General features: G+C 42.4%; 1 protein-coding gene across 2 annotated transcripts in view; it reads left to right on the plus strand.

The window, feature by feature from the left end:
- mid2 (midline 2) overlaps positions 1-23,870 on the plus strand; it is a 367,099-nt gene that overhangs the window by 79,404 nt on the left and 263,825 nt on the right. For both annotated transcript variants that reach the window (XM_061930298.2, XM_061930300.1), the window contains exon 2: positions 3,719-3,827. The gene's annotated coding sequence lies outside the window, so the exon portion shown is untranslated. The remainder of the gene's footprint in view (positions 1-3,718; positions 3,828-23,870) is intronic.

Consider the following 23,870-nt stretch of genomic DNA (forward strand, 5'->3'; position numbering starts at 1 on the left):
AGACTGCAAAGACAAGATATTTAATGTTCGTACTGAAAAACGTGTTTGTTTTTTTCCAAATAGTCATTAACTACAGGCAGGCCAGTCACACTGTGACTTGGCATTGTCTTGCTGAAATAAGGAAGGGCGTCCATGTTAACGTTGCGCCTATAACAGTCCGGATTGTTCTTTTTATCTTTGTTCCGGAGGACACAACATCCACAGTTTCCAAAAACAATTTGAAATGTGGACTGGTCAGACCACAGAACACTTTTACACTTTGAATCAGTCCATCTTAGATGAGCTCGGGCCAGCAAAGCCGGCGGCATTTCTGGGTGTTGTTGATAAATGGCTTTGGCTTTGCATAGTAGAGTTTTAACTTGCACTTACAGATGTAGCAAAGAATTGTAGTTACTGACAGTGGTTTTCTGAAGTGTTCCTGAGTCCATGTGGTGATATCCTTTACACACTGATGTCCGTTTTTGATACAGTACCGCCTGAGGGATCGAATGTCACGGGCATTCAATATTGGTTTTCAGCCTTGCCTCTTACGTGCAGTGATTTCTCCAGATTCTCTGAACCTTTTAATGATATCACGGACCGTAGATGGTGAAATCCCTAAATTCCTTGCATGAGCTGGTGGAGAAATGTTGTTCTTAAACAATTTGCTCCAACATTTTTTCACAAAGTGGTGACCCTCACCTTTTTTGAAACATGTTGCAGGCATCAAATTCCAAATTAGCTAATATTTGCAAAAAAATAACAACGTTTTCCAGTTCGAACGTTAAGTATCTTGTCTTCGCAGTCTATTCAATTGAATATCGTTTGAAAAGGATTTGCAAATCATTGTATTCTGTTTTTATTTACGATTTACACAACGTGCCAACTTCACTTGTTTTGGGTTACTGTATATCAAACAATCATAACAAGGGGTGATGGATCAACTTACTATTTAATAATTTAATAATTGGGACGGCGTGGCGAAGTTGGTAGAGTGGCCGTGCCAGCAATCGGAGGGTTGCTGGTTACTGGGGTTCAATCCCCACCTTCTACCATCCTAGTCACGTCCGTTGTGTCCTTGGGCAAGACACTTCACCCTTGCTCCTGATGGGTGCTGGTTAGCGCCTTGCATGGCAGCTCCCGCCATCAGTGTGAATGTGTGTGTGAATGGGTGAATGTGGAAATACTGTCAAAGCGCTTTGAGTACCTTGAAGGTAGAAAAGCGCTATACAAGTATAACCCATTTATCATTTATTTATAACAACAACAAGCTGAACTGTCGTCTTTATGTCCAGCTTCCCCGCTGACACGCACTGTGTCTTTAGCCCATTCACATTCATTTGAAATGACAAGACTTAAACAGCCAGGTTGATTAAGAATAAAACTATGAAATCCACTTTCCCTTGTTGGTTGCATGTTTTTGGTTTGCAGCATAAGGGAGAGGGAGGAGGTTTTGTTGACAACGCTGTGGATACTTTCAGAATGACCCACACATCACTCGTCCATTGCTTTCTTGGGACTCATATTGAGCTAGCAAAACTGGTAAAATCCTGTGAAAAATTATTAACAAAACACTTAAAAACCACACAATGTAGCACTGAGCACAGAGCTCTATCAGCCCCTCCACAATGACTGTGCTGCCGGGCACAAAATGGCTGCGCTGCAAGGCACACAATGGAGGAAACGTTCATATACAGAGACAAGGTTCGTACAACAGAGCCTATTTTTATTCGGTTTGTGGTTTGTAAATGAAAACGTTTGTACAAAGAGGGGTTCATAATTCAAGGTTCCACTGTAATAATGATTTCTCATGCCTTGATTGCGATATTTTTCGGTCGATCTATTTATTTTTGTCCTTAATCATATTTTGGACCAATTGTAAGTCAAGGAGGTCTTCAGCACCTCTGCTCCGCAAAGTGTTGCGTTACTGCTACCTCGTCTGTGCGGGGTTAGTAGGGAGTAAGACAGTACAAGGAGTTGACAAAGTGAAGGACATTCTTCACGCCTAAGTGGCAAGAAACTTGATCCACTTCCTGTACGATTGTATCAATAGAAATCGATCATTTGAATTACATTGTATTTTTACTTAATTGAATTATTACTGTCATCTTGTGTATAATTGTACTATAAAGAACCTGTGTTTTAGCTGCATTTTAAAGGTATCAGTGAACTATGTAGAATATCACAATGTATCACAACACTTTATTTTATCGTGACTCAAAAATCGTGATACATATCGTATCATGAAGCCCTATCGCACTTAGCGATACAGAAACGCAACATAAAATTGTGGGCGAGGACACAAGCGTTTGCAACGCTAGCATAGCTTTGTGAGCTAAAGTGCTCACATTACACATTTCACATGTTATCATCAACATCATGCTATTTGCTGAAGAAAAATATAATTGCAGCTGCCACTTCTATCGCTGATGGACAGATACCGTATTTTTCGGACTATAGAGCGCACCAGTATATAAGACGCACCCATAAAATTTTAAGGAAAAAATATTTTTCCACATATTAGCCGCACCGGACTATAAGCTGCAGATATATAAATGTTAGAAAAATGTGTTATTTACCCAGAAAGATACCTTAATTGTTACCAAACAGTGTCTGTAACACGGCAGTGAAACGGCTGATCAAACAAAACAGAAGACATCGTCATGGACCCACTAGCTGCGGAAGCTAGCCTTACAATCAGCTAAACAGACTCAATAACTCCACGTGTGAAACTGAAACAATACAAAAAGAATGCCGTTGTAAGTTAATAATACTAACACAGACACTCGTAAGTCCATCCATCCATCCATTTTCTACCGCTTATTCCCTTCGGGGTCGCGGGGGGCGCTGGAGCCTATCTCAGCTACAATCGGGCGGAAGGCGGGGTACACCCTGGACAAGTCGCCACCTCATCGCAGGGCCAACACTGATAGACAGACAACATTCACACTCACATTCACACACTAGGGCCAATTTAGTGTTGCCAATCAACTTATCCCCAGGTGCATGTCTTTGGAGGTGGGAGGAAGCCGGAGTACCCGGAAGGAACCCACGCAGTCACGGGGAGAACATGCAAACTCCACACAGAAAGATCCGGAGCCTGGGATTGAACCCCAGACTACTCAGCAACTTTGTATTGTGAGGCAGACGCACTAACCCCTCTTCCACCGTGCTGCCCACACTAACTAATATACTAACACACTCGTAAGTGTGTTAGTATATTAGTTAATGATAACGACGTAAGCTTCATTACAATACGATAGATAGTATGTACAAATATTCATGAAAATACTCCTACATACATCACACATGGGACGGTTTAGTAAGTGTAAACAGTTTAAGTTATATTGTAAAACTTACAAACTTTGCCTAGAGTGAAAAATAAAGAATGCATACAAGTAGAAACGCTATGGATGACTAGAAGACTGAACAGCACTTATACTTCTTGTTGAAGCACTAAATGGAAGGACACTGCAGCACCTGCAGTGAGCCAACTCGTCCTAAAGATGGTGCCATAGTACATATAATACACCTTTTCAGTGTATTTTTATTTATTTTATTTTTTTCTTATTTGTGTTATTGCTGTCAGCGAAGAAAAATACATGAATTACTCGTACCATTTTATAGGCCGCAAGGGACAAAGTGTAGGAAAAAAAGTATATAGTCCAAAATTTACAGTAGTTGTCCGAACTTTTTTTCAGATGTTTAGCAAAGCCTGCTTCTTTTTTTTTTTTTACAGAACTCTCTTGTGAAGTGGTGAATGGCGGGCTCATTCAGGTTTTTCCCTTCATGACTTCGTGAAAACCTGCTACTTCAAGACCCTCTACCTAACGTGGAGCCAGCAGAAGGTGAATAGAGATTTTTGTCACGTTTTGTGCTCATTAAGGGATACATTTTGCTGTCAACATCAAACAGATAATGTTGCACTTATAATTGTGGTGCAAAAGAGACTTTCACAAAGTCATAAAACGGTGACGTATAAAAAAAATACGGCTAGAATTTCCAATAGAGTTCATCAGAGTCATATTTTCCAGGGTTTCCGCCCACACTCGAAACAGACCATGCGGCTAATAAAAGTGCAAGTGGACTCGTTTTTGATGTTCAAGATGCCGCCTTGCAGCTAAAACGTATAAATCTGAGGGCGTCGCTTTATGAGGAAAAAGCAGATTTAAGGACTTTTCCATCGTTTGTTTGTCCGTCATTGTTGGCCAAGTGAAGACAGCTGTTTTTAACAGATTCTTTAGCTTGACCAATAGTACATATTTGATATATTTCTTTTAGACTGGATATGGTGCTCATGTTTGGTATCACTCAGCATAATTCTCACTCCTTTCATCTTGAGTCTGTGTATTCATGCGTCTCTCTCATCCCTCCATCTTTGTGTCTCTCTCTCCCTCCTCGCCCCGTCTGTGTCTACATTGCTCACCGCTAACGAGGCTGCCTCCAAGCCCACAGGTACTGTACAGCTCCTCCCGCTCCCTTCCCTTCCATCCACTTCATGTTCTATTTTTAGCAACACCCTTCCCGGGGATTTTGTCTTTTCTCTTCCTCTCCCCCAGACTCTTTAACAAGACCTGTTAATATATGCTTCCTCATTTTGTTTTGTTTTCTTTGAAGGTAACAGTTTTTATTCACATACACGAAGGCTGTCTTTGGAACCTGAGTCATGTTGCGAATGCTCTGCATCGGCAATGTGAGGTGCATGCACCAATATTTGTAATTAGTGAGCAGCAGCTGCAACTCCTCTCAAACTGGAGACGTCAGCCCTTGTTGGTCTGTGGAGATGAAGTGTGCGAGCATGTTGAGTTCCCTCCACTGCCTCCACTTGTCTTTCAAAGGCAACACACATAGAAAACAGACTCAAAGTTCTTGCATATAATGGGAAGGGTACCTTTCACATTTGAATCGATCCCGGTACTCAACGATACTAATTGTCGATACTTCTGTGTGTGTTCATGTGTTAATGAATGTTAATAGATTTAAAAAATAAAATCTTATTTGTTTATACGTGTATATAGTGGGCAGGGTTTCCCGCAGCGCTTTGTTGTTAAGGCGGCAGCATTAACAACAAAGAGCCACCGCCGAAACTAAAGTCTTAACAAGCTGCTCAGCTTAGTTCTGCCTCTGCCTCAGTCAGTACATCTCTGCAGCACCCAGCATTGTCCCACTCACAGATCCATCTGATTGGTTACACGCAGAGCGGTAACAGCCAATCAGCAGTGCGTATTCAGAGCGCATGGAGTCAGTACTCCTTCGTTGGAGTGAGCAGAAAGGTAAGCATAAGGCAGCGGACTCTCCCCAAATTATAATAAATACTTCCAAGTCAACTACTAGTAACATCACTATGAGCCCGTTGACGTTCTAGAAACATAAGCGGCAGCTCAGCTTGCTCGCAGTTCTTGAGGTGAAGGCTAATTAGCTTTTAGCGTAACGTTAGCTCACTGTGCGGTGTGTGTGCGTGTGTGTGCGCCCCACATTAAAAGGATAGAAAAGCCCTGTCTGTCTGAGAGAAAGACAAGCATTATTGACCTACAGTTAACAACTAAGTTATTTCACTTGACCTTTTTCTGTGTTTATTGAACTGTGTTGAAGCAGCAAAAAAGGACATTATGTTAAAAGAAGAGTTTCCTGAAGCTGTCTCTGATAGTTGATATAATAATGTAACTGCATCATAAAGCCTACATGAAATCCATGGTGTTCAGGGATGAATAGTCTCTCCTATTGCTATTGTACTGTTTTTTCAGCTATAGTTACATTAATCAGTAGTAATGTAGCAGCCTAGTTTTGAATGGCAGGCTCCCTGCTATCACATGTTGATAAAAATATAACATTTACATAATACAAATAAACTACAGGCTTCCCAAATGCTGTAATAAATTAAGCATGATGAGTTGAGCATATGTCAGCATGTGGCCCCACTTGTAACTCTTTTTTTCAAACACTTATTGCAAACGCTTACTTACAGTAAGTCATGAATTTGACATTGTAAGTCATTATTTTAGAATCTCAGGTAACTAGGACTGTTTTGTTTTTTACTTTACAGAAAAAATATTGAGATATATATCGTATATTGCCATTCAGCAAATGGAGCGGAAAACACAACCAAAAGTTGTAGGCTTCTTCACGCGATGAAGCCGGCCTACTTCACCACAGTCTGTAGTCTATTGCCCACCCAGGTTGTGGTGGCAGCGATGAGGTGGGGACGTGATGGCGACAGGCCGAGTTACACCGATCTTTACACCTACCAACTCCCTTCTCCGGTCCCCTCTCCCTGGAGAGTCACCACCTTAACTAACACATTTTCTGGGGGAAACACTGGTGTGTGTATACAAACCCCGTTTGCAACACGTGCCAAAGTAGTTGGGAAAGGGAATGTTCACCACTGTGTTACATGGCCTTTCTTTTTAACAACACTCAGTAAACATTTTTTAAGCTTCTCAGATGGAATTCTTTCCCATTCTTGCTTGATGTACAGCTTCAGTTGTTCAACAGTCCGGGGGTCTCCGTTGTGGTATTTTAGGCTTCATAATGCACCACACATTTTCAATGGGAGACAGGTCTGGACTACAGGCAGGCCAGTCTAGTACCCGCACTCTTTTACTATGAAGCCACGTTCATGTAACACGTGGCTTGGCATTTTCTTGCTGAAATAAGCAGGGGCGTCCTTGGTAACGTTGCTTGGATGGCAACATATGTTGCTCCAAAACCTGTATGTACCTTTCAGCATTAATGGCGCCTTCACAGGTGTGTAAGTTACCCATGTCTTAGGCACTAATACACCCCCATACCATCACAGATGCTGGCTTTTCAACTTTGCGCCTATAACAATCCGGATGGTTCTTTTCTTCTTTGGTCCTGAGGACACGACGTCCACAGTTTCCAAAAACAATTTGAAATATGGACTCGCCAGATCACAGAACACTTTTCCACTTTGCATCAGTCCATCTTAGATGAGCTCAGGCCCAGTGAAGCCGACGGCGTTTCTGGGTGTTGTTGATAAACGGTTTTCGCCTTGCATAGGAGAGTTTTAACTTGCACTTACAGATGTAGTGACCAACTGTAGTTACTGACAGTGGGTTTCTGAAGTGTTCCTGAGCCCATGTGGTGATATCCTTTACACACTGATGTCGCTTGTTGATGCAGTACAGCCTGAGGGATCAAAGATCACAGGCTTAGCTGCTTACGTGCAGTGATTTCTCCAGATTCTCTGAACCCTTTGATGATATTACGGACCGTAGATGGTGAAATCCCTAAATTCCCTGAATAGCTGGTTGCGAAAGGTGTTTCTTAAACTGTTCAACAATTTGCTCACGCATTTGTTGACAAAGTGGTGACCCTCGTCCCATCCTTGTTTGTGAATGACTGAGCATTTCATGGAATCTACTTTTATACCCAATCATGGCACCCACCTGTTCCCAATTTGCCTGTTCACCTGTGGGATGTTCCAAATAAGTGTTTGGTGAGCATTCCTCAACTTTATCAGTATTTATTGCCACCTTTCCCAACTTCTTTGTCACGTGTTGCTGGCATCAAATTCTAAAGTTAATGATTATTTGCAAAAAAAAAATGTTTATCAGTTTGAACATCAAATATGTTGTCTTTGTAGCATATTCAACTGAATATCTGTTGAAAATGATTTGCAAATCATTGTATTCCGTTTATATTTACATCTAACACAATTTCCCAACTCATATGGAAACGGGGTTTGTATATAAAACATTATATATTGTTATGAAGGTGTTTGTTACTACATTATATATATACTTGCAGTGTGTATATTGTACAGATTACATATTGTTATGAAGGTGTCTGTTACTACATTATATGTATACTAGCAATATGTATATTGTACATATCAGTGTGTGAATGATTGGTTTAATGCATACTTGCCAACCCTCCCGGATTTTCCGGGAGACTCCCGAATTTCAGCGCCTCTCCCGAAAACAAATTTTCTCCCTAAAATCTCCCGAAATTCAGGCCGAGCTGGAGGCCACGCCCCCTCCAGCTCCATGCGGACCTGACCTGTTTTCACGTCCGCTTTCCCCCAATATAAACAGCGTGCCTGCCCAATCACGTTTTAACTGTAGAATGATCGAGGGCGAGTTCTTGGTTTCTTATGTGGGTTTATTGTTAGGCAGTTTCATTAACGTCCTTCCAGCGCGGTAACAACACACAACGACAGCAGTCACGTTTTCATCTACCGTAAAGCAGTTCGTCTGCCGTAAACAGCAATGTTGTGACACTCTTAAACAGGGCAATACTGCCATCTATGTCACGGCCCAGACGCACACCAGTGCGCAATCATCTGGGAGCCGCGCTGAGCGCACCTCAAAGCGCGATTGCGCACGCGTCACTCAAGCTGCTACGTTCCATCTTCAATCAACACACCCGATGAGAGGGACGACTACTTAAACAACCGCCACCAGAGATCTTTTGCCAGAACGTAGCAATCTGTACATCGTACCCTCCCTGTGTGCGTCCCCGAGTCGCGCTGTGTGTCGTGTGCTTTTGGATCTTCCCTGTCTTCCTCGTGCTTCCTGGTTCTCGACTCCTCGCTCGCCCCCGGACCACGACGACTCGCTCCTGCCTCCCAACCACGCTTCCGCCCCTCGACAAGCCCTGCCTGCCTTGCCCTTGTCTGACAGCACCGCTCCTCTCAACACGCACCTCCAACACTTACGGTAAAACCCTCAAGTTAAATTCTACACATAGTCTGACACCCATTTCCTGTTTGGTTACATACACATCTAATATATACATATATTGATATATAATATATAATATAATATCATATAATATGTTATACAATACAATATATTATATAAATAATATATATATATATATATATATATATATATATATATATATATATATATATATATATATATATACATATATATATATATATATATATATATATATATATATATATATATACACAGTGTATGTATATATAAATAAATATATATATATATATATATATATATATATTTTTTTTTTCCTTTTGAATAAATACGCCCCAGGCTAAACACTCTCCCAGCCTCAGTGCCGTCTCCTTCTACCCGGTATCATCACAATCTACTGTACATGCATATATGACAATAACATCTACGGCTTTTAGAGAGTGCAGTGCACAACTGCGCACACAACAAGGAGACGAAGCAGAAGAACGAGGAAGATACAGCAGTGGCGACGCCGACGACGAGTAAGATGAAGAAATACGCTTGTAAGTTCCAAGCCGCAGCTGCGATTGGACCTGGATAGCCTCCGGGAAGAAGTAGTGGACTACCAAGTGCTTGGCAGTGAAGATCTTCCTCAGGAAGCAAAGATTGACCGGTTTTGGGCCATGCTAGGGAGAGATGGAAGATTCCAGACTCTAGCGCATTTGATGAAAGCTCTTTTGTGCGTGCCACACAGCAATGCATCATCAGAGAGGGTGTTCAGCAAGGTTAGAAAAATAGTGACAGAGAATAGAACAAGGATGGACAATTCAACCCTTAACTCAACAATGAGTTGATGAGTGTTATGTGTGTGCCATCCATCCATCCATCTTCTTCCGCTTATCCGAGGTCGGGTCGCGGGGGCAGCAGCCTAAGCAGGGAAGCCCGGACTTTCCTCTCCCAAGCCACTTCGTCCAGCTCCTCCCGGGGGATCCCGAGGCATTCCCAGGCCAGCCGGGAGACATAGTCTTCCCAACGTGTCCTGGGTCTTCCCCGTGGCCTCCTACCGGTTGGACGTGCCCTAAACACCTCCCGAGGGAGGCGTTCGGGCATCCTAACCAGATGCCCGAACCACCTCATCTGGCTCCTCTCGATGTGGAGGAGCAGTGGCTTTACTTTGAGCTCCCCCCGCATGGCAGAGCTTCTCACCCTATCTCTAAGGGAGAGCACCGCCACCCGGCGAAGGAAATTCATTTCGGCCGCCTGTACCCATGATCTTGTCCTTTTGGTCATAACCCAAAGCTCATGACCATAGGTGAGGATGGGAACGTAGATCGACCGGTAAATTGAGAGCTTTGCCTTCCGGCTCAGCTCCTTCACCACAACGGATCGATACAGCGTCCGCATTACTGAAGATGCCGCACCGATCCGCCTGTCGATCTCACGATCCACTTTCCCCTCACTCGTGAACAAGACTCCTAGGTACTTGAACTCCTCCACTTGGGGCAGGGTCTCCTCCCCAACCCGGAGATGGCATTCCACCCTTTTCCGGGCGAGAACCATGGATTCGGACTTGGAGGTGCTGATTCTCATCCCAGTCGCTTCACACTCGGCTGCGAACCGATCAAGTGAGAGCTGAAGATCCTGGCCAGATGAAGCCATCAGGACCACATCATCTGCAAAAAGCAGAGACCTAATCCTGCAGCCACCAAACCGGATCCCCTCAACGCCTTGACTGCGCCTAGAAATTCTGTCCATAAAAGTTATGAACAGAATCGGTGACAAAGGGCAGCCTTGGCGGAGTCCAACCCTAACTGGAAACGTGTCCGGCAATGCGGACCAAGCTCTGACACTGATCGTACAGGGAGCGGACAGCCACAATCAAACAGTCCGATACCCCATACTCTCTGAGCACTCCCAACAGGACCTCCCGAGGGACATGGTCAAATGCCTTCTCCAAGTCCACAAAGCACATGTAGACTGGTTGGGCAAACTCTCATGCACCCTCAAGGACCCTGCCGAGAGTATAGAGCTGGTCCACAGTTCCACGACCAGGACGAAAACCACACTCCTGAATCCGAGGTTTGACTATCCGGCGTAGCCTCCTCTCCAGTACTCCTGAATAGACCTTACCGGGAAGGTTGAGGAGTGTGATCCCACGATAGTTGGAACACACCCTCCGGTTCCCCTTCTTAAAGAGAGGAACCACCACCCCGGTCTGCCAATCCAGAGGTACCGCCCCCGATGTCCACGCGATGCTGCAGAGTCTTGTCAACCAAGACAGCCCCACAGCATCCAGAGCCCTAAGGAACTCCGGGCGGATCTCATCCACCCCCGGGGCCTTGCCACCGAGGAGCTTTTTAACTACCTCAACAACCTCAGCCCCAGAAATAGAAGAGCCCACCACAGATTCCCCAGGCACTGCTTCCTCATAGGAAGACGTGTCGGTGGGGTTGAGGAGGTCTTCGAAGTATTCCCGATCCACAACATCCGCAGTCGAGGTCAGCAGAACACCATCAGCACCATACACGGTGTTGACAGTGCACTGCTTCCCCTTCCTGAGGCGATGGATGGTGGTCCAGAATCGCTTCGAAGCCGTCCGGAAGTCGTTTTCCATGGCCTCGCCGAACTCCTCCCATGTCCGAGTTTTTGCCTCCGCGACCGCTGAAGCCGCACACCGCTTGGCCTGTCGGTACCTGTCCGCTGCCTCCGGAGTACTATGAGCCAAAAGAACCCGATAGGACTCCTTCTTCAGCTTGACGGCATCCCTCACCGCCGGTGTCCACCAACGGGTTCTAGGATTACCGCCACGACAGGCACCAACCACCTTGCGGCCACAGCTCCAATCAGCCGCCTCGACAATAGAGGCGCGGAACATGGTCCATTCGGACTCAATGTCCAGCACCTCCCTTGTGACATGTTCAAAGTTCTTCCGGAGGTGGGAATTGAAACTCTCTCTGACAGGAGACTCTGCCAGACGTTCCCAGCAGACCCTCACAATGCGTTTGGGCCTGCCAGGTCTGTCCGGCATCGTCCCCCACCATCGCAGCCAACTCACCACCAGGTGGTGATCGGTAGAAAGCTCCGCCCCTCTCTTCACCCGAGTGTCCAAAACATGAGGCCGAAAATCCGATGACACAACTACAAAGTTGATCATGGAACTGCGGCCTAGGGTGTCCTGGTGCCAAGTGCACATATGGACACCCTTATGCTTGAACATGGTGTTTGTTTTGGACAATCTGTGACGGGCACAAAAGTCCAATAACAAAACACCACTCGGGTTCAGATCCGGGCGGCCATTCTTCCCAATCACGCCTCTCCAGGTTTCACTGTCGCTGCCAACATGAGCGTTGAAGTCACCCAGTAGGACAAGGGAATCACCCGGGGAGCACTTTCCAGTACTCCCTCGAGTGCATCCAAAAAGGGTGGGTACTCTGAACTGCTGTTTGGTGCGTAAGCACAAACAACAGTCAGGACCCGTCCCCCCACCCGAAGGCGGAGGGAGGCTACCCTCTCGTCCACCGGGTTGAACTCCAACGTGCAGGCTTTGAGCCGGGGGGCAACAAGAATTGCTACCCCAGCTCGTCGCCTCTCACTGCGTAACAACGCCAGTGTGGAAGAGAGTCCAGCCCCTCTCGAGAGAACTGGTTCCAGAGCCCTTGCTGCGCGTCGAGGTGAGTCTGACTATATCCAGCCGGAACGTCTCTACCTCGCGCACTAGCTCAGGCTCCTTCCCCCCAGCGAGTTGACGTTCCACGTCCCAAGAGCTAGCTTATGTAGCCGAGGATCGGACCGCCAAGTGCCCTGCCTTCGGCTGCCTCCCAGCTCACACTGCACCCGACCTATATGGCCCCTCCCATGAGTGGTGAGCCCATTGGAGGGGGGACCCATGTTGCCTCTTCGGGCTGTGCCCGGCCGGGTCCCATGGGGACAGGCCCGGCCACCAGGCGCTCGCCATCGTGCCCCAACTCCGGGCCTGGCTCCAGAGGGGGGCCCCGGTGACCCGCGTCCGGGCGAGGGAAATCTGAATCCTTGTTGTTTCATTCCCATAGAAGTCTTCGAGCTGCTCTTTGTCTGATCCCTCACCTAGGACCTGTTTGTCTTGGGAGACCCTACCAGGGGGGATGAAAGCCCTTGGACAACATAGGTCCTAGGATCATTGGGACACGCAAACTACTCTACCACGGTAAGGCGGCAGCTCAGAGAGGAGGTTATGTGTGTGTATATGTGTAAATAAATGAACACTGAAATTCAAGTATTTCTTTTATTTATATATATATATATATATATATATATATATATATATATATATATATATATATATATATATATATATATATATATATATATATATATATATATATACATATATATATACATATATATATATATATATATATATATATATATATATATATATATATATGTATAGCTAGAATTCACTGAAAGTCAAGTATTTCATATATATATATATATATATATATATATGTATATATATATATATATATATATAAGAAATACTTGACACTTGGTGAATTCTAGATGTAAATATACTCCTCCCCTCTTAACCACGCCCCCGCCCCCAACCACGCCCCACTCCCGACCACCCCCCCCCACCTCCCGAAATCGGAGGTCTCAAGGTTGGCAAGTATGGTTTAATGTGGACATAGTGTCAAAGCGCTTTGAGTACCTTGAAGGTAAAAAAGCGCCATACAAGTATAATCCATTCCATATTACATATTGTTATGAAGGTTTCTGTTACTACATTATATATGTACTTGCAGTGTGTATATTGTACATATGATATATTGTTATGACAGTGTCTGTTACTACATATACATATATATATATATATATATATATATATATATATATATATATATATACACATATGTGTGTGTGCGCAGTGTGTATATAAAACGTTGTTAGAGGGTTTTGAAGTTTTCTTAGAGATCTTTGAGGGCTACAACAGTTACTGCCATTTGCTGCATCTTCCAAGCGTTTTTTTAATGATTTTTAAAATCCCCCCCAAAAAAAGACATATGTCTTCTTGTCTCTCATAATGATTGTAGTGCAGTTCACTTTTAAGCTCAACCTAGGTTTTTGTTGTGCCCTACAAAGTATTGTACTTATTATACACCAGCCGTTTGATTTGTAACATGCATCTTAGTTGTAGTTTTCTATTATCCTATTTTGGAAAAGTTGAAATAGCCATGTTAAATTGCTAATTCTAATCAGGAGCCTGTCTATGTCAAATCCAAATGGCCAAGTATGTTTATCACACAAGGAATTTGACTTGGTAGACTGTGCTCTTGTTGCTCACTGTAAACAATAAATATTAACAAATAACTAAAAATGTAAGACAAGTGCTCATATAACTAATATGTTCAAGGCTAATAAATAATAGTGCAGTGGGGAGTGGAGCAAAAAGCAAGGAGATTATGACCTGAACATGAGTTAGTATATACCCAGTGACAGATTAGTTCCAGAGCTATTTCACAGCGTTCATCAGATTGATAGCTTGAGGGAAGAACCTGTTCTTATGACACGTTGTTTTGGCGTGCAGTGAGTTGTAACGCCTGCCGGAGGAGAGGAGTCTGAACAGTTTACGACCAGGGGTGAGGGGTCTGCAGTGATGCTACCTGCCCGTTTCCTGACCATGGACCGGTATGAGTCCTGGATGGGGGGGAAGTTGACAACGATGACCTTTTCTGCAGTCTTAATTGTAGCAGTCTGTGTTTGTCCAGCTCAGCTGAAGATCCAAGCCTGACAGTGATGGAGGTGCACAGGGCAGGCTGAATGATGGAGGTGTCGAACATGATCAGCAGTTCCTGGGGCAGGTTAAAACTTCCTGAGCTGACGCTGGAAGTACGCAACCTCTTCCATGCCTTTTTTCTAATCGTGTCTATGTGGGAGGTTCACTTCAGGTCCCGTGAGACTGTGGATCCCATGAACCTGAACGTGTCCACTGTCGACACTGTGCTGTTCAGAATGGGGAGGAATATGTAATATGTACAAGAATAGGGCGAGGGTCACCACTTTGTGAACAAATGCGTGAGCAAATTGTTTAAGAACAACATTTCTCAACCAGCTATGGCAAGGAATTTAAGGATTTCACCATTTACGGTCCGTAATGTCATCAAAAAGGTTCAGAGAATCTGGAGAAATCACTGCACGTAAGCAGCAAGGCTGAAAACTAACATTGAATGGCCATGACCTTTGATCCCTCAGGCAGTACTGCATCAAAAAGCGACATCAGTGTGTAAAGGATATCACCACATGGGCTCAGGAACACTTCAAAAAAACACTGTCAGTAACTACAGTTGTTCGCTACATCCGTAAGTGCAAGTTAAAACTACTATGCAAAGCGAAAGCCATTTATCAACAACACCCAGAAATGCCGCCGGCTTTGCTGGTCCCGAACTCATTTAAGATGGACTGATGCAAAGTGTTCTGTGGTCTGACTAGTCGACATTTCAAATTGTTTTTGGAAACTGTGGACGTCATGTCCTCCAGAACAAAGAGGAAAAGAACCATCAGGATTGTTATAGGCGCAAAGTTCAAAAGCCAGCATCTGTGATGGTATGGGGGTGTATTAGTGCCCAAGGCATGGGTAACTTACACATCTGTGAAGGCACCATTAATGCTGAAAGGTACATACAGGTTTTGGAGCAACATATGTTGCCATCCAAACAACGTTATCATGGATGCCCCTGCTTATTTCAGCAAGACAATGCCAAGCCACGTGTTACAACAGCGTGGCTTCATAGTAAAAGAGTGCGGGTACTAGACTGGCCTGCCTGTAGTCCAGACCTTGAAAATGTGTGGCGCATTATGAAGCCTAAAATACCACAACGGAGACCCCGGACTGTTGAACAACTTAAGCTGTACATGTGCTGTTCAGAATGGGGTGGAAGGCACCTGTCCACTGTCATCTCCACAGTCTTGAGCAGGTTCAGCTCTAGATGGTTCTGACTGCACCAGAAAGCCACCTGTTCCTCCTACTGTCTGTAGGCAGACTTGTCGCCATCCTGTATGAGAACGATGACAGTGGAGTTTCACAGAAGGGTACCCTGAGGTGCAGTCATTGCTGTAGAGCAGGTCTATTCAACTCCATATCGAGCCCGCCAAACATTGTCCAAATAAGCTTGATGAAACCATTCAAACTAGGGTGTCTCATGTATGCAGTACCCCAGCAACCCCACAGGTGGCAACAGGGAGGCATATGTGTCACTTGAAGTAGCAAAAGTGGGAGTAGAAGAAGATGCACTATCGATCTGAAAAAAAATCTAAATAATTAGCGAAAATCTGACTTTTAACAGCGACTGGACAACAAATTAGGAATGTTCTACCCCGAGCCACTGCTCGAGTCATTGTTTCCAGCCGGTCCTTTTAAGCGACGGACACGCTGTTGTTCCAAGACAAGCAGCAACAACGGTATTAGCTTTATCACAAAACTTGGTCAAATCTTTGTAAGTAGATATTGTGCATCAAGGTATTTAGTTTGTTTTGTGTTAAAATTGCTGACTTCGTGATGTCTTTAGTATCATGGTCATGTTGTTTTTGTCTGAGAGTAACTCTTGTAATCAAAAAGCATTTAGCGCTAAATTTGACTGTTTAGGACAATAATGCTACACCATAAGTCTAATTGTGATGAGTCACATACACTGTGTGTATGCAATGTTTGATGTGGATGTTTAATTTCTCCGTGTGTAAACATCTTTAGTTTATGTTGTAAATGTATTAACACTAAACCTTTTATTATATTTATGTAAAATTCACAATGGACATTAATTTAAATAGACAATAGACTTTATACTTTTGTAATGTTTATTTTGTGTTTATATTTTTAGTCTAACAAACACACCCTGCAGCTAATTTATGGATTTTTCTTCGCTGATGGCCGACATATTGTAAATAGTAAAAAAAAAACAAGCAGACTAAATAGGTATTATTGTTTGTACTATGGCGCCATCTGTTGGACGAGTTCGCTCACTGCAGGTGCTGCATAGCCCTTCTGTTTAGACTGAGTTATGAACCGGGAGTACAATTGTCGTTCGGTCTTATAGCCGTCCATACCATTTCTACTCGTATGGATTCTTCATTCATCACTTCAAGCAACGTTTGTACGTTTTCCAATATAACTAAATCATTGTTTTACTTACTAAACCGTCCATGTGTGATGTTTGTAGGAATGTTGTCATGTATATTTGCACATGCTATGGTAATGTAATGAAGCTGGCCAGCGTTGTTAGCACTGACTGATATGCTAACACGTTTACGAGTGTCTGTGTTAGTTTTATTAATACTTACAATGGCATTCTCTTTGTATTGTTTCAGTTTCGTAAATTCGTTGGACTTAGTGAGTCTGTTTAGCTGATTGGAAAGCTCGCTTCCGCAGCTAGTGGTCCATGATGATGACTTCTGTTTTGTTTGATCAGCCGTGTTAAAGACACCGTTTGGAAACAATTAAGGTATGTAAATAAACATTTACAAAATGTTTCTGTATAAATAACTAATTTCAGGACTTATATATCTGTGGCTTATTTGCATGAGGCAGAGCATAGACCTCCAACCCTGACAAATACAGCTTAGACGTCACCCTCCTCCACTTTACCTGTGTGGCCAATGTTTTGAGGTCAATAGTATTTTGTCAGCCTTCAAACACACACTGTGACACGGTTATGATCCATGTGTGTGTGTGTGTGTGTGTGTGTGTGTGTGTGTGTGTGTGTGTGTGTGTGTGTGTGTGTGTGTGTGTGTGTGTGTGTGTGTGTGTGTGTGTGTGTGTGTGTGTGTGTGTGTGTGTGTGTGTGTGTTGCAGCTGTGGCATTTTGACTAAGCACAGACCTGCCTTGCGGCATTCCATCATGATTCCCCCATGCACCATTCAGGCAGGTAGGCGGCTGCAGTAGAATCCATTTGTCAGACTTGCAGACCTTTATGGCGACAGACAACCACTGCCGGTGGGATGATAGAGATAGTATTTGCTCCACTAAAAGAACCATAAAGGACGTTGTTAGAAAGAGAGATGAGCGTATTTAGTTCAATAATTGTTTATCTCTTTTGAACTTGTGTGGTTTATTGCACCAACTGTGTTCATTTTAAATATGTAATCAGTCGTGCTTAAGGTAGAAGTAGTTGCTCTGTGCTCCCATTTTACTAATATATGAATGTACCGTATTTTTCAGAATATAAGGCACATTTTTAAAATCCTTTAATTTTCTCAAAACTCGACAGTGCGCCTTATAACCCGGTGCGCCGAATGTACGGAATAAGTTTGGTTGTGCTTATCGACCTCAAAGCTATTTTATTTGGTACATGGTGAAATGATAAGTGTGACTAGTAGATGGCAGTCACACATAAGATATATGTGTAGACTGCAATATGACTCAAGTAAAAAACACCAAGATTTTATATGTTTCATTGAAAATACAGAACATTACAAACGGCGCACAAAAATCTATAAAAAATGTTTTAGTACGACTTTGGTAAGCGATGAAGCCGCACCGCTTCATTTGCTTCAACATACCAGTATTATTATGGTGTGTGTATAAGGGAAGACATAACACATAACACTATCTGCCGTTTTGTTTCGCAATATTATGCAAAAGCAACTTTTCTTACCTTCTGGTACCTGCTCATCTGTATTTAGGATCTGCATAAATCCTGAAAATTTGCATGCGTCCGCCGATAACGTAGTCGATAAGCTTCTTCTTTTTCTCCATCTTCTTATGGGGCATTGATCCTCCGTTGTTGCCATTTGTAATATAAAGTATTGTAAAGTTCTTACTTATATCTGTCAGTAAACCCACCATAAAAGCGCTAAAACATACCGGTATAGTGAATTTACATTATTCCCCCAAGGAACTCTAGTTATTAGAGAGTTCCGGTCGGACGTTTTTTCACGGGACACATCTCTGGCGTTGTTGTCGCACTAGTGAGCCACGAATGAGGAGATTCTGCTCTGTTGTTGATTTAAGTAAAGTCTGGATGTCATTAAAACAGCTAGCTGAATCTTTTGACATTTCTTCCACTCCCGTCCTTGCACGCTACACCGCTACAACAAAGATGATGTGGAGGAGACGCTATAGAAGGTGAGCCACGTAAATAAGACCGACCACAAAACGACGCATCCTGAAGCAACTGTCAGAAATTGGCTTGAATATGGTCTGTAAAACATAATCTATGTAACATTTTGACCAAAGAACCACCATTACATGTTATGTAGACCACAAGGAAGTGTTTTAAATTCAGAAAAAATAAAAATATATGACCCCTTTAATGCGCCCTATAATCCGGTTCGCCTTTTGTATGAAAACAGACCTGACGGTAGTTTCAAGAAAAACTAAAGGGAAGCCAAACACGGCCACTATAGACAGGTGGCCACTATATGCTGAGTTTGCGGACGTAAGGCAAGTTTGTTTGTAGAGCACAATTTGTACACAAGGCAATTCAAAGTGCTTTAAAAAAAAAAATACAAGTAGGCAAAAATAAAATAATCATTATTTCTAGGTTTACGTAAACCGCAAGCGAGCTCATTTATTCATAGAAGCACGCACAAAACAATTCATATTGTAACAATTTTATCCCAATAAAATATTGGCAACACTAGCCCTAGTGTGTGAATGTGAGTGTAAAGTCTGTCTATCTGCGATGAGGTGGCGACTTGTCCAGGGTGTACCCCGCCTTCGGCCCGAGTGCAGCTGGGATCGGCTCCAGCACCGCCCGCCACCCCGAGAGGGAAAAGCGGTAGAAAATGAATAGATGGATGGAAAATAGAATACAATTAAATAATAATTCAGTGCTTAAACACGTTATTTCTTTATTTTTTCAATACAATTGCAAACATTTGTCAAAAAAAAAGTATTTACATTGTCATTATGGGGTGTTGTGTGTAGAATTTTGAGGACAAAAATGAATTTATTTCATTTAGGAATAAGGCTGTAACATAAAATGTGTAAAAAGTGAAGAACTGTGAATACTTTCCAGATGTGCTGTCATTTAGAGTCAATCTGTCAACCCATTTTGATATTAGTGGCTGCTATATGGAGGAAAAACATCTATTTCAGGATGCAAAATGAGTATGTACAGTTGGCTGCTGTAGACAACTTTTATAACAATTATTTTCTTTGCGGGGGAAATGTTTTTGGCTTATATCATACAAAACCCAAAACTAGTGAAGTTGACACGTTGTGTAAATCGTAGATAAAAACAGAATAGAATGATTTGCAAATCCTTTTCAACCTATATTCAATTGAATAGACTGCAAAGACAAGATACTTAACGTTCAAACTGTAAAACGTTGTTATTTTTTGCAAATATTCGCTCATTATGAATTTGATGCCTGCAACATGTTTCAAAAAAGCTGGCACAAGTGGCAAAAAAGACTGAAAAAGTTGAGGAATGCTCATCAAACACTTATTTGGAACATCCCACAGGTGAACAAGCTAATTGGGAACAAATGAATGCCCGTGACCTTGGATCCCTCAGGCGGTACTGCATCAAAAAGTGACATCAGTGTGTAAAGGATATCACCACATGGGCTCAGGAACACTTCAGAAAACCACTGTCAGTAACTACAGTTTGTGGCTACATCTGTAAGTGCAAGTTAAAACTCTACTATGCAAGGCCAAAGCCAATTATCAACAACAGCCAGAAACGCCTCCGGCTTTGCTGGGCCCAAGCTCATCTAAGATGGACTGATTCGTTCGTATAGTGAAGCAAATTTCTCCATAAGAAACAATGTAAATATGAATAATGGTTTCCATCCTCCACAAATATGAGTTAAGTTGTACACTTGCGACAAAATATAAAGTGCTATACAGTATTGTGTATCAAACAAACAACTATCTCTATTAAAAAGCTAAGGAGGGGCCGTGTGTGTGTGTGTGTGTGTGTTCTTGGAAGAGGTGCCGCCGAGCGAGAGGTCGTCTTTTCCGCTGTGATATACTAAGTCCACTTCAGCATCTTTTTCCACAAAAGTCCTTTCTCATCACAATCAAAAACATTTGCTGCGGTACAAAGCCTGCCTCCCCCATCTCTTCAATACCAGCAAGCACAAAATGGCCGGCAGCCATGTGTTTATATATATATATATATATATATATATATATATATATATATATATATATATATATATATATATATATATATATATATATATATATTTATATTTATATTTATATATATATATATATATATATATATATATATATATATATATATTTATATTTATATATATATATATATATATATATATATTTATATTTATTATATATATATATATATATATATATATATATATATATATATATATATATATATATATATATATATATATATATATATATATATCCAAGCAACGTTACCATGGACTCCCCTGCTTATTTCAGCAAGACAATGCCAAGCCACGTGTTACATCAACGTGGCTTCATAGTAAAAGAGTGCGGGTACTAGACTGGCCTGCCTGTAGTCCAGACCTGTCTCCCATTGAAAATGTGTGGCGCATTATGAAGCCTAAAATACCACAACGTAGACCCCGGACTGTTGAGCAACTTAAGCTGTACATCAAGCAAGAATGGGAAAGAATTCCACCTGAGAAGCTTAAAAAATGTGTCTCCTCAGTTCCCAAACGTTTACTGAGTGTTGTTAAAAGGAAAGGCCTTGTAACACAGTGGTGAACATGCCCTTTCCCAACTACTTTGGCACATATTGCAGCCATGAAATTCTAAGTTAATTATTATTTGCAAAAAAAAAATAAAGTTTATGAGTTTCAACATCAAATATCTTGTCTTTGTAGTGCATTCAATTGAATATGGGTTGAAAAGGATTTGCAAATCATTGTATTCCGTTTATGTTTACATCTAACACAATTTCCCAACTCATATGGAAACGGGGTTTGTATATATACTTACAAGAAGTGACTTGTACAATATCACCGCCAAGCATTTGTTGCATTCTTTTTTTTGGCACCGGTGCCATTATGAAAGCCAGTATCGGGGTGTACCTCACCTCCCGCCAAAAGTCATCTGGGATAGGCTCCAGCTCTGGTAGAAAATGAATGATTGTTGTACTTCATTCCCTTTTGTTTCTGTTTGTGTTGTTCTGTCTCATCCTTCCACCCCCACTGACTCTGGCCTATGGTTTCTGACAGCTACAGCTTCCCCTCGGCCAGGGAAAAGCTTGCAGGTTGTTTCAAAGAAGCCTTCTGTTTTTATACCTGAGCTGCTCTTCATGCGCAGACTGAGATGGGAGTTGTGGAGGAGGAGGAAAAGGAGGAGAGCGAAAGTAGATAATGACAGACAAAGACATAAAAAACGGTGATGACAGAGTGCGGAACCTCAATGGTTGCATTTTTCCGGATGCAAAGCCCTCTCTCAATGACCAGAGAAGCTTGCACATCCCTCTTCCCTCCTCCCTCCCTCCACTTCATGAATTCAGACTAGAGACCACCAGAAGACTTGAAACAGACTGTGAAAGTCTTGCACGTCATTTGATGTCCCGAGTCAAACGGAGGTCTCCGTACATTCGACAACGTAACATCCTGCACCTTCCACACATTCTACAGAACTTTATCTCCAGGGGTGAAACTCAGCTTCTGCCTGGAGTCGAAACGTATTGCATCATGTTTAATAACTCAGCTGCGGACATAAACATACACTGGAGGGCCACAACATTAGGAACACTTTCATAACCCCTGGATCAGACTAGATTAAACAATTGCTTCACTGCAAAGCTTTGAGTTTATAGGTTTATTGTACACATGCTTTGTATTGTCTTTTTTTTTACCAATATACTTGGTTGCACAATATAGGCAATATAAAATACCATATTTTCCGGACTATAAGGCTTACTTAAAATCCCTTTATTTTCTCAAAACTCGACAGTGCGCCTTATAACCCGGTGCGCCTAATGTACGGAATAATTCTAGTTTTGCTTACCGACCTCAAAGCTATTTTATTCTGTACATGGTGTAATGATAAGTTTGACCAGTAGATGGCAGTCAAACATGTAGACTGTAATATGATGGCAATATGACTCAAGTAAACAACACCAACATTGTACATGTTCTATTGAAAATATAGAACATTATACACAGCGCTCAAAAATCTATCAAAATGTTTTAGTACGACTTTGGTAAGCTATGAAGCCACACCGCTTGATGAATTGTACTGTGCTTCAACATACAGGTATTATTATGGTGTGTATAAGGTAAGACATATTATCTGGAGTTTTGTTTCACAATGTTATGCAAAAGCTAATTTTCTTAACTTCTGGTACCTGCTGATCTGTATTTGGGATCTGCATAAGTCCTGAAAGATTGCGCGCTTCCGCCTTTGTAGTCCGTGCCGAGTTCTTCTTCTTTTTCTCTATCTTCTTGTTATGAGACATTCATCCTCCGCTGTTGCCATTTTTCATATAAAGTAGTGTAAATTTCTTACTTATATCTGTCAGTAAACTCGCCATGAAAGCGCTAAAACATGAGTGAGTGAGTTTACATTATTCACCCAAGGAACTTTAGTTATTAGAGAGTTCCGGTCAGACGGTTTTTCAACGGCCTTGTTGTTGTTTCCGGATGAGGAGATGCTGCTCCGTTATTAATTTAAGTAAAGTCTGAATGTCATTAAAACAGTTAGCTCCATCTTTCGACACTTCTTCCACACCCGTCCTTGCATGGTACACCGCTACAACAAAGATGACGGGGAGAAGATGCTGTCTAAAGTGAGCCACGTAAATACGACCGCCCACAAAACGGCGCATCCTGAAGCGACTGTCAGAAATCTGTAAAACATAATAAAGCATAATCCATGCAACATTTTGAGTAAAGAACCACCATTACATGTTATGTAGACCAGTGGTCCCCAACCACCGGGCCGCGGCCCGGTACCGGTCCGTGGATCGATTGGTACCGGGCCGCACAAGAAATTAAATTATTTAAATTTTTTAATTTTTTTTATTAAATCTACATAAAAAACACAAGATACACTTACAATTAGTGCACCAACCAAAAAATATCCCTCCCCCATTTACACTCATTCACACTCATTCGCACAAAAGGGTTGTTTCTTTCTGTTATTAATATTTCTGGTTCCTACATTATATATCATATAGATCAATACAGTCAGCAGGGATACAGTCCGTGAGCAAACATGATTGTATTTTTTTCTGACTAACAAAAAAAAAAAAAATACCATACCCCCCCCTCCCCCCCCCCCCCCCCCCCGGTCC

Source organism: Nerophis lumbriciformis, linkage group LG36, assembly GCF_033978685.3.
Source record: "Nerophis lumbriciformis linkage group LG36, RoL_Nlum_v2.1, whole genome shotgun sequence".
NCBI lineage: Eukaryota > Metazoa > Chordata > Actinopteri > Syngnathiformes > Syngnathidae > Nerophis > Nerophis lumbriciformis.